This window comes from Gossypium hirsutum, chromosome D06 (assembly GCF_007990345.1).
Source record: "Gossypium hirsutum isolate 1008001.06 chromosome D06, Gossypium_hirsutum_v2.1, whole genome shotgun sequence".
NCBI lineage: Eukaryota > Viridiplantae > Streptophyta > Magnoliopsida > Malvales > Malvaceae > Gossypium > Gossypium hirsutum.
Genome location: NC_053442.1, coordinates 19,906,376 through 19,922,371, shown reverse-complemented (window position 1 = coordinate 19,922,371; position 15,996 = coordinate 19,906,376). Strand labels below are relative to the sequence as shown.

General features: G+C 31.0%; 1 long non-coding RNA gene across 1 annotated transcript; it reads left to right on the top strand.

The window, feature by feature from the left end:
* Nucleotides 1-13,266: 13,266 nt before the first annotated feature.
* Nucleotides 13,267-15,659, top strand: LOC107901503 (uncharacterized). The gene is made up of 2 exons (XR_001685270.2): nucleotides 13,267-13,813; nucleotides 15,329-15,659. It is a non-coding gene; the product is annotated as an uncharacterized lncRNA (long non-coding RNA).
* The last annotated feature ends 337 nt before the right edge of the window (nucleotides 15,660-15,996 follow it).

The window sequence follows — 15,996 nt, the reverse complement described above, 5'->3', positions numbered from 1 at the left end:
GTTAACTTACCACGTTGGTGAAGCAGTCAAAGGGTCAAACTTTAATGGGTCTAGGGAAAAAATCTAAATAAGTGGGTTGGTTTAGGGTAAAAAAACACAAATTGATTGTGATTAAAGAGAAGAAAAGAAAATTAGAAATAGGGTGTTAGGTTAAAATTTGATTCAAAAATTGATTAATAGTGTTAGTTTATGGTTAGAAAATCTATTCAATTTTGATTAATAGGGTTAAGGACAACAAGGATTCTGGTTTGAGAGAACACTGGTAACCCTAGATTGAGTGTCCCTGTTGCACTCCTCCAACTGCAAGCACTCAAGAGAACCAACAAACTTGGCAAAAGCCACCAATCCATCACCAGAAACGAAGCAACACTTGCGAAGGCACATCTGCTTTAGGTTAACGCATTCCTTTTCGATGGCTTCAAGACTTATGTTAGTTACCCCTCAGCAAGAAGCAATTGTAAAAGATAGCAACTTTTGCAAACCCTAAGCATTACCCATCACCTAAAATCCATTATTGCTCACATTTTGTAGACCACTCAGCATTAGATTAGTCACAAACTTGCCATAGTGCCCGATCACAGCAAGAGAAAAAATCGCTATGCTCAAACCATGTAGCTTAACCTTTGAAAAGACGAAAGATGCTGAAGACAACATGCGTGAAACTCCATGATCCCCAATAAGTGGGCAATCATTGATAGAGATGGATTGCAGCTTGGGGCAAAGCTTTTTGATAGCTTGGAGGCCCTCATTACCAATCTTTAGGCAAGATTTGATGCTCAACACAGTCAAATTACGGCAGTTGGCAACGATGGCAATAAACCTATTGTTTGAAACGTAGGGGCACTGGCAAAGATCAAGCTTCTCCAACAAATGCCTTTCTTCAGCTATCTCACATAGACCTTTATCTCCAACACGCGGAACATTCCACAAAGAAAGTACCTTTAAAGAAAGACAACCACGAGCTACAACAATAGTCCCTCCACGTAAAGAGCTGCTTCCCCTAATAGAAAGCTTTATCTTCTCATATTCTTCTTCTTCTTTTTCTCTTATTCTTTTATTGCATAAACCCTAAATTGGTCATAAAGAGATTGTTTAAATTAGTGCTAATCGCCCAACTGGATGGTTGATGGTTAATGACAACAAGAAATTTGTCAACTGTCATGTCACTTTTATGTTACGCCTATAACGGAACAATTACGTCTGTAACGAAAAATGGTTAAAATGATTATTCTGTTATTTTAAGTTGAGTGATTGTTTTGTCAGCTATCCCAAAGTTGAGTGACTGTTGATGTAATTTACCATTTAATTTATTCGGATTTAAATGTAATGCAAATAATAAATAAATTTGGATTGCAAATAGAAATTGTGAGTTTGGCTTAGATTTAAAATCAAAATTTATAAAAATTACAAATATATTATTTATTGGCGTTGCTATCAATTTTATCAAAAGTAAATTGCAAATGAGTAATTTGATGGATTTGATTAATGATAAATAATTGAATAAAATAAGGTAAAAAAACATAAATAAATATGAAAAACGATGATTCAATCGAATAAGATTTGGCGAAAGCAGGAAAATCAATTTATGAAATTTTTATTTGTTTGAAGCTGTCAATCGAATCATTTGAACCGGAAACAGGAAGATCCTCGGTTCGGTTTGATTCTTACCACAATGATAGCGGGTGGAGGGTTATCAGTTTGGAAATGCCGATCCATTGTAACGTGTGGACGGGTGTAATCATGTTTAGCTAAGATTGGATGTTCTGGATTTATTTCTCTATGGACTTCAATCTTTTGTTAAAGACCGTTTAAGCACCTCCTGGCAAGTGGCAAAAGAAGCAATTTTTTAAAACGACGGCGTAAAATCTGTGTAAGTCGGGGATTACTAATTAATTAATTTTATGAAAATTACCCTTCTTCCAAGCCTAACCTTTAAATAAATAAATGGGTAATATGGGGGTGGGAGTGATGTTTACGCGCGGGTGGGTGAGAAGGGGAATAGAACTTCTGGAGGCAATGCAAAAGCGCAGGCATCAGGATTTGATTGAATTACCCGCATGGTATCTAAGCTTGGTGTGGGATTGGACCAGCACAAGAGACAGTTACTGTGATTTTTATTAATTATTATTTGTTTTACTTAGCACAAAGGGTAAGACACGTGTAGTAATTCAAGCCAAGTGAAAAACCATCGCTTTCCTCCAGAAGATTTCTGTTCGTCCAGTAGTTAGCCTTTGGGTTTAGGGATGTAAATGAGGAATCGATGCTTATACGGTATACGAGTTGGACTAGAAAATTTTCCAATTTCAATTTGAATTTTTCTGAGTTGTGCTCAAATTCAAGTTATCGGTTGAGTAAATTTTATGATTTAATTCCAATTACTTATAAATTTAATCGAATTTTACATTTAACATTAATTTATATTATGAAATACATTTTGACTTTTGATCTTTTATATTGGAAGAGTTTTAAGTATGAATTAGTTTATTCAAGCTTAGATTCAGGTTTGAGTACAAAAATTGATAAAATAAATTTAATCGACCACAACTTAGGGCTTAGAAAATAATGTTCGATTGAGTTCAAATTGATTGTTGACTCTTAAATTTCGAGTTAAAAATATAAATATAAATATAAATGGACATGGTATATAGTAAAAAAATATAAATATAAAAGAAATTGAACACATGATAAATTTTTAAGTTATGCTTGTAGAGTTAAAAAATTACATTATTAATGTACCAAATACTAACATATTAACCCTTTATACATGTCCAAATAAATATATTATTCTTAAGTTACATAAGTAAAAAATCTCCACACACGGATTTAAAAAATTGTCATATGTTATTTTTTAATTACTCTTTTAATATACTTTAAGGACATTTGGCAACTTTTTAAATTCAGTTTGTGGATTTTTGTAGGTCAAATTTGTTGTTAGTCTATGTACTATGGGTAAGTTGTGGATTAGTTAACGTACTCCAATTTGACATTTTTATTCTCTATACTTTTAAGATTTTAGTCTTACTGAAATAGTAGTCGTTAAATTTACTAAATTAAATTATGATATTTTCAAAATTTAATGCGACAAATATTATTACATGTGCATTATTATGTCAACTTGTTTCACATAATACACGTAGAAAAGCCATGCCATTTATATATCATTTGAGTTAATATTGAAATTTAAAATTTTGAAAAATATAAGAACTAAAAATAATTAAATTAGAGAATAAACTAAATTGAGAACTTATACATAATACGGGCTTAATAGCAGGTAAAGGTATTAAAATTAATTAAATTAGAGTTAAAGAAACAAAATTCATAAACTATATATAGTTTAAAGATTATTAACAAAAATTGACCACTTGTCAAACCGTAGTGAGCATCGAATTATCTGTTTTATTTTAGTGGATATGATACAACTCAAGTCATGTTTTAAGCATGAATTTATGTGTTGGATTTGATTTGAATTGCTGTTTAATCAAATAAAATTACTTTATTTTAAATTTGGATGTGAAATTAATATTAATATAATAATTTGAATTCCTGAAATATTTTAATATGTCTTAAATAAATAAAAAAACTGGCTTTTCAAAGGCCCAACATTAAAAAAGAGAAAGTTAATAATATTATTATTTGGATATGCGGAGGGACGAAAACGGAAACTGAGCTAGAATTGTTTGATCTATTTTTTTAAAATAGAAAAATTATTAACTCATTTCATTGATGGAACATACAATTTAGTAGAAAAAATAATAAATAACCGTCGTCAGCGGTGAAAGATTAGCTCTATCAACACGACAATGGTTTAGTATTATCATCAATAGAACATTTACGACATGTTGACAATTGATTTTGTCACAACTAAAACATAACATATTTAAAGTAATTGCAAGAACTTACATGGTAAGAAAATCAATTTCAAATGGTCCAAAGCAACAAGCAAAATCGGTAAAAGAACCAAGCATCCACCAAACTAGATAGGATAACGATAAAACAATATTTAATATCACATGCAAAATCACGACTACATGCATAAGTAAGACTAAAAAACTTGTAAAAGATAAAACAAAAACTTTCAAAAGTGAAAACTTATTAAACAATGTTGAAAACAAACAAAAAACATATAAAACTTAAGACAACACGAATTCAAACCGACTTATGAAATCATTTATTATTTTGAAATGCTTTCAAAATAGAAATAAATTAAGAAGTCGACAAAAAGCCACTATTTGAGTATTTACGATCAACTCACTTCCAAGAGAAATTGTTGGTGACTAGTGGAGGTTTAGTGACGACATGCATTATCATCTGTCTTATGAGGACAACAAAGATACTCACTAAAACGAATATGCAAATTGAAAAGAAAGAAGACACGTTGGGTGAATAAAGAAAAAAAAAGGAAAAAAGAGAGAGTGATAACCAATCTAAAAGCTAACATCACCACTATACAAAACAAGAAAAAAAACATCCTTATTTTATGAATATTGATTTAGTTTCTCCACGCCACTCTATCTTACTAATGAATCTTATAATTTAATATTATAAGATTATATATTTATAATTTACTTCATGCAATTTGGTATATATATTTTTGGGAAGGATGGTACGTATAATTTTTAATATGTGTACTCTACAAACATATATATCATCATATTTAAGTATTTATAATGTAATACTTCTTGCCTGACTCGACCGTCAGGTCCAAGTTATAAGATGCTACAGTCGTTGCCGGAACAACTACTATCAAGCATACTGTAATTGTAACACCCCTATGCCATCTCTAATATCGGATTAGGGTTACGGAGCATTACAGTGCAAAACAGAACCTTCAACATCGCAACATGCACCAACATGCAATTCACATATTTATATTCGATAACATAATTAAATATGATATAAATACTTTTACGGGCCTTAAATCGAGCTTAAGTGGCCCTAAAAACAGTTTGGGAACAATCAATGACTTGTTCAAATCAAAACAGAAACTTTAAGGTAGAATTAAAAATCTGCAAAACATGGGTCACATGGTCGTGTGACTTAACTCAAGCCATGTGGACATTCAAAGTAAGGGACACATGATCGTGTCCCATCCCGTGTTTTAAACATTGTAACTCACTAACTTGTGTCACACGGCTGTGACGTAAACTGTGTGTCAGGTCCTGTGTGTATTCGAAATATGGTCACACGGTCGTGTCGCAGGCCATGTGAAACTTGCACCTAAAATTTAAAAGACACATGGCCATGTGTGGCACACGACCGGGTGACGGCTTGTGTCCCAGGTCGTGTGCAACATGTGTTGCCCCTAAAACATACCATTTCAAACACAAACCTTGCACACCAAGATACACTAATTCAACCATCTTTCACATGTTTAAAACATACATCAAACATCCAAAAACATACCAATTTCATGCTCATCCTATATCTAGCCAATGTGCCATTCTTATGGCATTGCAATTACTACCTATCCAATTCATTCAAACATACATTATAACCTAAACAAATATCTCTATATTCACACACACCATTGAACTATTTGCATCACATGTAAACTTGTCTCAAGCCACATATTTACACAGTACTTAAAGTTACCAAAAGACACAAACATGCCAAAACATTACGAGTCCAAACAAACACATATACACAAAAGGGCATAACCATACCAAGTTGACTAAATAACATAATAAAAAACTCCCTTTATAACAAGCCTTATACATGCCATCTATAACCTGGAACTTATATACCAAAAATCTACAAAAAAAGGGTTTGGATAGTGCGATCATGCTTCGATGAGATTCCAATCGATCGAGCTTTTCGATGACTTAAAGGAACAAAGAAAATAAACTACATAAGCAACCAATACTTAGTAAGCTCTTATAATAGAACTTAATGATACGAGTCACAAAGGCCCAACCCAAGCCCAAGAACGTGATGGGCTCAAATTACCACAAGGCCCAATAACGAGATCAAGGGCCCGGCAAATGCGTTCCAAACTAAATGGGACCATCCAGGAGTTCATTAGCAAGGCCTTAGATGCATATACGAGAGAAAGAGAAAATCAAGATTCACTTTTTTGTTTTCAAGAAAATCTAGAAACCAAATCTTGGCCCAATCTTGCTGTTTGGAGCGGTTTCAAGAATCAAGAAAATCAAGATATCAAATCTTGGAAATCTTGGTCTAAGAAACCAAATCTTGCAGCCAAATCGCATTGGATCTCCGTTACGAGCCTCAACGACCCAATTTCAGTAAGAGATGGAATACAAACCCAAGTTCTTGAAGGCAAGACCCAATAAGATGAGTCCAAGCCTAATCAAGAAGTCCACCCCTACTTAGTTGAAAATCAGGCCAAATTGTTAAAGGGCCCAATTTGCAAACATTTCAATTGTTTAATTTAATTTTAGACTTTAGAAATATTATATGTTAAAATTCGGCCCAAGCAGCCCAATTGCTTGGCCGAATTTCCCTTTTATTTTTTGTTAATTAGGTTTTATTTTAAGCTTTCCTAATGAGATTAGGACTAGTATAAGGCCTATTTAAAGGTATGGCCGGCCACCCTTGTAACTCACTTCTCAATTATATTGAAAATTTCAGATTTGTTTAAGTGCAGAATTCTCTTTGAGTTTTTCTCCAAGAATTCTCTCTTGAGTCTTCTTTAGAAGTTGTTTTAACAATCTTTTGATTGTGGGAGCCATCTTCAACCTTCTTCTTGCCATTGATATTCTTTGGAGGGGAGATTACAGCCGTTTGAAGAGAGTTGTGGAATCTTTCGGGATTTCAAGGCTTCTTAGGACTTATCTTTTAATTTCTTGCTGTCAATTTTTCCTTTAAATTCTGCTAGTGTCGATTCCTTTATCTAACTTGTTTTGATCTTCTTGTTTGTTTCAGCCCTCTTTAATTACTAAAGAAAATCGATCAGCCCTCGCTTTGGCAGCCAAGTTTGAGCCAAATCATCTTTTCTCCAATTGATCTCGCCGAATTTCTCCTTCTCATTCTGGTTCAATCGGTTGCTGGAATTTCAATTGATTTGCTGATTGGATTCTTAATTTCTTTTCGGATTTGGTTGGAAGGGATCATAGAACTTCTTGATTACCGATTATCAATCTTGTCCATCAATTTCCCCCTTATTGCCGCCTAAATCCCTAATTCTGTTCAAGTTTTTATTTTTATAATCTGTTAAATTTAATCTCGCTGTTTTGTGTTGCTTATCAGATTCGATTGATTGGGAAACTTTCTTGAAATCCAATTTCACGTTTTTGGTTATCAAGATTCATCACTAATAAGCATTCTCACTTTTTGGCTGAGTCTTTATTGATTTGGGAGTTACTTTATTTTAGATCTGGAATTTTAATCCTTTTCTGTTTCGTTTCGGATCTGATTGTTTAGAGCTTTCGTAGGAGTTTCTCGTGACTTGACAACTCGATTTTGGTCCGCGCGTAACCCTCTATCACTTAAACTTACCATATACATTCGATAAAACAAATAAAGATAGATTCATTTCCTTGTGAGCCAAATGCTTTTCCTATACACAAAAACTCATAGAGTTTGTTGGTGAAACATTGCACTTATAAACTTCACTAAAACATGGCATAAAACATATCAAAGTTTCAACTTCCTCAACCATATTCATCATATACTGTGCACTTGCATTTACATTACATCTCATACTTCATCTTCATATATTTCATTTCTGTAATAACATAGCTAATAATATATATATTTTTTCATTTCAACCTTAATTACCTGTTGAACCAAATGAAATAACTTCGATAAATTAGAAAATAATCATATCACCATTTAATTCTCTAAACACCATTACCATCATAACTAGAAAACATATTTTTAGACATACGATACATATAATCACACCATAGTATTAATATTCATTATCAAACCACACTAATCAAAATGTTCATCTCATATTCAAACTTATAATAAATTTCACAACAAAACATGTTACCTGAATAGCGATTGGTTGAAGAAAGAAATACCAACCTTTTCATTGATATCAGTTTTGTATATCATCCTTTTTAATATGTTATTCGTGCCCAGTGCTTGATGAATAAACCGTAACAAAATTTTGCGCCTAGCGCTAGTCGGATAAACCGACGATGTCAAATGTGTGCCCAACACTAGTCGAATAAACCAACAATATTTTGTGCCCAGTGCTAGTCAGATAAACTGACCATGTCAAATGTGTACCCAGCACTAGTTGAATAAATCGATAATGTTTTGTGCTCAGCGCTAGTCGGATAAACCGATAATATTTTGCGCCTAGCACTAGACGGATAAAATTAGAAATACATATATAATTACATAATCCATAATTTCTCATTTCGTAATTTAACCATTTTCATATATATATAATTAAGATATCAAAGTAATAATTAAAGTATTTGAAATAAATAAATAGAGTTAGAGTTCAAAGACTACGAACTCACCAGGACTAAACTGCAGTAATGACAAAAGTCCAAAGACTATTCCGAAATCTTCGTTTTTCCACGGTTGTCAACTTGTTCTTAATCTAAAATATAATTTTATTTCAATTATTAGCCCCAATTTCACATATACTGTTCAATTTATTACCTATGACTTCTTATTTATAAATTTACACATTTGCCCCAAATTTTTTTATTTAATTCTGTTTAATCTTTAAACTCAAAACATACAAATTAATCATATTTTTACACAACCCTTGCTAGCCGATTATCTAAAGTTTCCATATAGCCCTTTATAAACTATAATTTCATAATAAAACCTTGAGATTTTACCATTTCAACAATTTAGTCCTTAAACATTAAAATCAACAAAAACTACTTTAAAATATAATATTAATCAACAACCAAGATTAATATTCTACCATTAAACTTCAAAAACACACTAACTTCAACAATAGCATCTTCCAAAATATTTAACAGTTTTACAAAATAACCCTCGGATTAACTAGATTAAGCTAATACGATATCAAAAACATAAAAGTTTTAAGAAACGATTAAGAAATAAGCTTACATGCAAGAGACTAAGTGCCGAACCATCAAGCTACTTCCATGGCTATTTTTTCTTCTCCCCAACAATGTATCAAGAAAAAGATGATAACATTGTTTCTTTTATTTGTTTATACATTATTTAACTATTTACCATTTTGCCATTAATTAAACCTTCAAATTACACATTGAAATACCCATTTACCGTCCACACTCAATTTTCATGGTCTAGTTTCAACATAAGTCCCCCTACTTTAATTATTTAAACTGTTATGTTAAAAAATCAACAATAAGTAACTTTTTCACCTTTTACAATTTAATCATTTCCCTTTAATTAACTAACTAAACATCAAAATTATCAAACCAAATTTTAACACCCCTATATAATCACTCTGTAACTATTTAATAAAAATATGTATGGGATCGGTTTATAGAAACGAGATCCCGATACCTTATTTTTTAAAACCACTTGACTTTAGAGATAGCCCGCTTTAACTTAATTAATCATTCAATTAACTAAAATTATCAATTCAAAATTTACTATAATACTATATTTGACACGTGAATATTAAATAATAATATTTACAGACTCTTTCATCGAATTTGTGGTCCCGAAACCACTATTTTCGATACCATAAAAAGGACTGTTACAGTAATTATCATTTAAACAAACATTCATGTCATAAATACATTTACAATATGATATACAATTAAATCCGAGTCTTAATCGAGTTTATGAAAGCTCTTTTATAGATTCGAGCATGAAATATGACTCAATTGTAAAGTTCTAAAACTTCAGGGTTGACGTCGTGATGTCACATTCTCCATGTCGTAACATTGCCAAACAGTTTGTCACGTCACAATGTCAGGCCATTCAACGTCGCTACGTCACATATTGTCGGCCAACATTACGACAAGGAGATGTGGTCATCGGGACAAGAACTTTGTTTTTTTTGTACAAATTAGGTCATTTGGCACCTATTTCATGTTAACCTTTCAATTAACTCAATTGGTGCTTATTTGCACCGCATTTTCCTACATAAAAACATACAAGAACATACCATAACAATGCATTAATCCATTACCCAATCAACCATTTCAAGATAGCTTCTATCGGAACATCAAAACATACCAACTTATTCAAATTCAACTTATCAACCGTACCATTAGACATTCAGTATCATCATTTTACCTATATCATTCCTACTCAAACATACCATTTTGAATACCATTCTCATACCTTACACATTACCAAACAATCAAATACAAGTAAGCATTAACCTTAATAGAAACCAAACATTATAGAGGATTCAAACTAAAACTATCATTCAAAGTAAACACATATATTAAAACCTATGTACATGCCACATAATCGAGCTAAAACAATAAAAAAATCTACCGAGTCTATGGTAGGATAGTGTGGTCTTCAAGTTGGTCCGATCAAAAGGTTCCACGGATTGACAATCTATAGGGAAGAGGAAAAGTAACGAGTATGTATAACAAATTCTTGCTAAGTTCATATGAAATTTACTTAACTTACCTTGACATTGATATCAATTTAAACAATTGAACTCAATGGTATAATACATGACATCCATTCACTAACATGTGCAATTTAACAACAAAAACATATAAATTGGTTCATATGCATAGCCAAACAATAATGCTCAATTCATATTCATAAGAATCCATTCCATTCACTTATGTTCATTTCAACCATTTTGCTTCCATTTAATAATACGTTTTCATTTCTGTTTTCGCCCGAAGAACTATAGCAAATTGAACTCAAATACACGAGACTAATTTGCTCACAAGATCTGACATATTTAGGCTGCTCACATAAGCTTCAGACCAGGGTTGCTCACGCAAGTTTAGTTCAATTCTACTCACACGAGCTTCAGAGAATCCGCAACATATGCTGGATATCAAGCCATCATATTAATCCCTGATCAAACACCTATTTCCTTTTTTCGTTTGAACAATTTCCTTTTTTGTTTGGACCCTAAAGACATGTCATTCGTATCCTAATTGTTTACTAAGTTCACACGAGCACCATTATCGTTTTCGTATCATTTCAAGTCTTGTACATCATCATATACATATCATTCAATCATATAAAAATTTCACATCCACTTAGTACATCGTCTATACATAATAACATAAATAACATAGTAAGTTACATATAAACTTACCTAGAAAAAACAACAACAAACAAGGCGTCGAGGACTAATCTGTAATTTTACCTTTTTCTCGATTATCCTTTGATTGATTAAAATCCTGATCTATACGATAATTCATTTCAATTTATCAATTTCAAATATTTTATATTATCCTATTATACGCATATGTCAATTTAATTTTATTTTTTAATGTTCCCTACAAATTTTCATTCTATTCAATTTAGTCCCTAAAATCAAAATTGCCACAACTTTAAAACTCGAGCTTCGATTTCAAAAACAATATTAAATACATCCTCCTATAACCCTCTATTACCTAAAATTATAGAAATACAACATTAATATTGAAATTCATACACTTTACTCCCTATGTTCAAAAACTAGCAATTAAAATTTATAAACTATTCATTTTCATATCTAAGCTTAAAAGCTAACAATTTAACACCAATTTCATTAAGCATTCAACAATTAAAACTTTTGGAAACTTTAAAAATTTTACAAATTGGTACACGGGTTAGCTAAAGCTCCTTAGTCCTCAAAAACATAAAAATTACAAGAAAATGTTATAAATCATACCAAATGAGGGACCGAATGCTAAAGCTTCCAAAACCCTATTTTTTCTCCTTTATATGTGAGCTTGAAGAAGATGAACTAAATGTTTCATTTTTTTTCTTTTAATTTCACTAGTTAATTAATTTATTAATTAATTAATATTAACTTAATTAACCTTAAATACTTAACCTTAAGTGTAATCAACAAAAATTAGTGGGTTCCAACTAATGCCGCTACCGTTTGGCCATTTTATAGTGATCCAATTGCTTAATTAGTCGTTCAAGTAATTAAAAATCTACAGCGATGAACTTTTACAATTTAGTTCTTGTACATTAATTAACTATTTGATTGACATAATTAAATGACCAAGGTTTAATTAAACTTATACTAACCTCGTAAATATTATGTAACTTACTAACCTCATAAATATTTGACATTAACTTACAATTTAGTTCTTGTACATTAATTAACTATCTGCTTAATTAGTCGAGGACTAACCGATCAAACCAGGTTTTTTAGTTTTTTAAATTTTTAATCGAACTGGTTGGATTGGTGAATCGGTGGCCTGATCAATTTGGCCACCAATCCAGTTTAAGAAACATTGTGTAAGAGTCTTAGCCCTCTCGTTAAATGGAAAACTTACTTTTAAGCCCCTCCAGAAAAATTAAAATTAACAATTTAATGTTAGTAGTTTATAATGTTGATAGTAATAATATTTTATTATGTAGAAAAGTCTAATAAATTATAATTATTGATCAAATAGTTGTGTTGTAAAGACATAACTTTTATAAGTAAAGTTATCTTATAAAGATATAATTTTATGTACAATTGTCTCGTAAACAACACAATTCTATGAAAGGGTATCTCATGAAAAGATACACCTATTGGATATCTATATAAAAACTTTTTTGTTAGTCATTTTCACTGTTTTGATTGGAGTGTTGAGGGCGTTGTTGTATTTTAGAGACATATAAAAATATTCTATATGACTCAAAGTTGTTATTTTTGTAACGTTATTTTTTTTTTCAATTTTCCTTTTATTTATTTATTCTAACATTTAAGCCTTTCTACCCTTTAAGTAAATAAATAATATTTTTTGTCGTTCTAAAAAATAACATTTCAATTTAAATTAACACAAAAATTCTAACTTTGGACTCCAAAATTTCATAGTTCTATCTTAATCCCTAAAAAAGTTATTAGCTTCATTGTTGCTCCTTATTCAAGAGTATACGATACAAAATCTGTAGAGTAACTAGAGTTTTACCATCCTTAACTCTTTTATGCAAAAAGAATTTACAAATAATAAAAGTATCATAAAATTATAAATTAAACTTACAAATAATAAAAAATCATAAAATTATAAATTAAACTACGCTTGAAAATTCTTTCTTTCTCTTTCTTAAATGAATCATAAGTGTAGTGCCACAACAATTATATTCAAATTTTTAGATTCTTTTTTATTAAAGGATCATGTGATGATATGACATTTTGATATTGTGTCATTCATCACTCCAGAAATATCTTTTAAATAAAAATTTTAGAAGATAACATAATATAATTTTAAAGTAAGTAACATTTCATCATATAGACTAAAATTAAGAAAAATTGTCCCGTTTAGAAAATAACGCAGACCAATAAAAAATTCAGGGACCAAATTAAAAAAAAATTGCCAAGTTATAAATTAAACTCTTCATTTTCCCTTATTTCATAAAATAAATATATTTAGGTGTGTTTGTTTACCTGTAAAACCTTTTACAAAAAATATTTTCATTGTTTTCTCTGGTTTGTTCGGTGGAAAATGAATTCCCTTCGTAAACCATTATCCAAAACACAAGAAAAGAAGGTTTTTTTTAATAAGGAAAACGTCTTACCCGTTTCATTTCGGTAAGACATCTTCCAAATTTTTTCTCTTCACCAGCAAAGTTCCCCAAAGCCTCTTCCCCTTCCCCATTCCTTACCACCTCAATCTAGTGCTTGCCGCCAGCCAGCAACTCTTCTTAGCACCTTGTCAGCGTTCATGTTTTATTTTCTCCCTTTTCGCCTTTCATTGTTGAAATCTGCACTGCACCAGTCGATGACAACATTCATCTTCCTCTCTCGAAGGTAAGAACGAAAAAAAAGAAATATGTGATTGTTTTTTAGCAGCAACTTGCTCTTTTGGCCTAACTGGTTGTTGGTTAATCCCTGTTTTTCTTTTTTATGGGTTTTGTTATTTTTATGTTTCATCTTCCTTGAATTGTGGAAGCTGGATTTTTGTTTATTTTTAGTTCTTGAGCTGAATCAGATTTATGGAACTTGATTTTATTAATTTTTGGCTTTGTGGATGTTTAATTCATTTTGGGTTTCTTCTTTTTCTGGGGGGTTTTGAAATTTTGCTTGTTTTGTGATGTTTCAGGAATATCTAAGCTGGAGATTTTGTTGGGTGCTTACTTTGTGAAATTTTGGGTTTTGAATTTTTTCTTGCTTTGATGTAAATTCTGAAATATGACAAGTGGGTAGAACATTTGTTTACTGCAATCATAAATAGTCCACAAATATTTTGGAAATTTTAATATGAAAGATTAAAGATAAACAAAGTTGCATGCTTCATCCAGTTACTTAGATAATTTTGATTTGTATCCATTATTATTCAATCTCTGCTAACTAAAGTAATCTCTAATAGTTTAGGTGGTGAAGGAGCTCTTCTGTTTAACCTTTCATTATTAATATGTCTTTTTTTCTTTTTTGTTACTCCTTTCCCTTCATTTTAATATTTTACAAAGAGTTATATTTATCAAATTAAATCTTTTAAATGCAAGGTTTGATTTGTTGATATTAGTAGCAATAGCCACAAGAAAAAGAGAGTGTGGAACTAAAACATAAGTTGAGAAGTAGAGTGGCGGATGCATTGGTTAATGTAGTAGCCATAGTCAAGCTTAGTCCAAATGAGAGAAGCTTTTACTTTCTTTGCATCTTTTTATGTTTAAGGCACTTTATGTTCTGTTTGCTTAATGTTCTGATGTAGCAAATCAATGAACAATTTGAAAAGGGTGGTTGGTTTGTTACATGAACCCTAATTATGCGTAGTCTGAGTTTTCAGCTTTATTAGTTTACTTGCTACGGCTTTATGAAAACTGAAGATAGAAATCTATTTCCAAGTGTTTCATGGTGCAGTGTGATAACTAAAGCATGTATTTTCTTCAAATTGACCTAGGAACCATAAACAGTTACAATGACTTTTCCTTTACTATCATTCAACTATTTTAGAAAATATTACTCTCTTTACTCTTAATGAGAACACATTGTCTGAGATGGGACCATAACTTGATTGAGCATATAAAAAAGGGCATATGAATGCTAGGTTGCTTTTACAAACAAACTTTTAAGGAAATTGCTTTTAAAGTTAAGAAATCTCTGAAAGATGCTAATAGAGCTTTTAGTATGAATGGTAACATCAGAATATAGATATTATCATCTTGATTTTTTGTTGATGAATTTTACTCTCATACTTAGCTCAAGGGTGAAGCATCTTTTATTGATACATACTTTTCTCACTTTAATTTTTACATAGCTTATTGCACCAAGACTTATCATATTGTAATTGAGATTGAATGATCCTTATTCTCTGTCCTACTTTAGGTTGCAGGAGCCGCTGTTATTTTTGAGGTACAAAGAAGCTCTAGATCAGAAGCAAGAAAAGAGGAGCAGCGCAAACAAGAATTGAAGGTATTTGTTTATCTTTGATTGATGCTACCACTTTAATGGATCTTTTTGTTTCATACAATGATATGTTTTATTGTTAAATTAAGTAAATTATATTACCAAGATTTGCTTGGAGCAGTGGCTAGAGCTTTTGTTCAGTTTTTTGAAGTTTTAACTTGTTGCAGAGCTTAAAAATCTGCTTGATTTGTATTATTTATTGTTGATGTTGGCTTCGTTAGTTCTTGAGCTCAAACACAATTTGAAATTATTTTTTTGTAATGATTAAATATTTTTGTTGCATTATTTTGTGTAGATGGATGGTAATCAAGATCATAATGCAATTGTTAGGGTCGTGGCTTTAGTTTTAACTTTTAGGGTTCTTTAGATTAAAAAAATTAAAAACTAGGAAAGAAATCATTTCTCACCCTCGTGTGAATCAAAATTATGAAAGAGAAAATTATATTAATAATATTTTATATAGAGGTGACCATCATTGTATTAATGTGATACGGATGAGACATATTGCCTTTTTTTAATTTGTGTGACATTCTTAGAAGGAACAATTTATTACAATAAACTAAATTGGTGAATATTAGGGAGCAAGT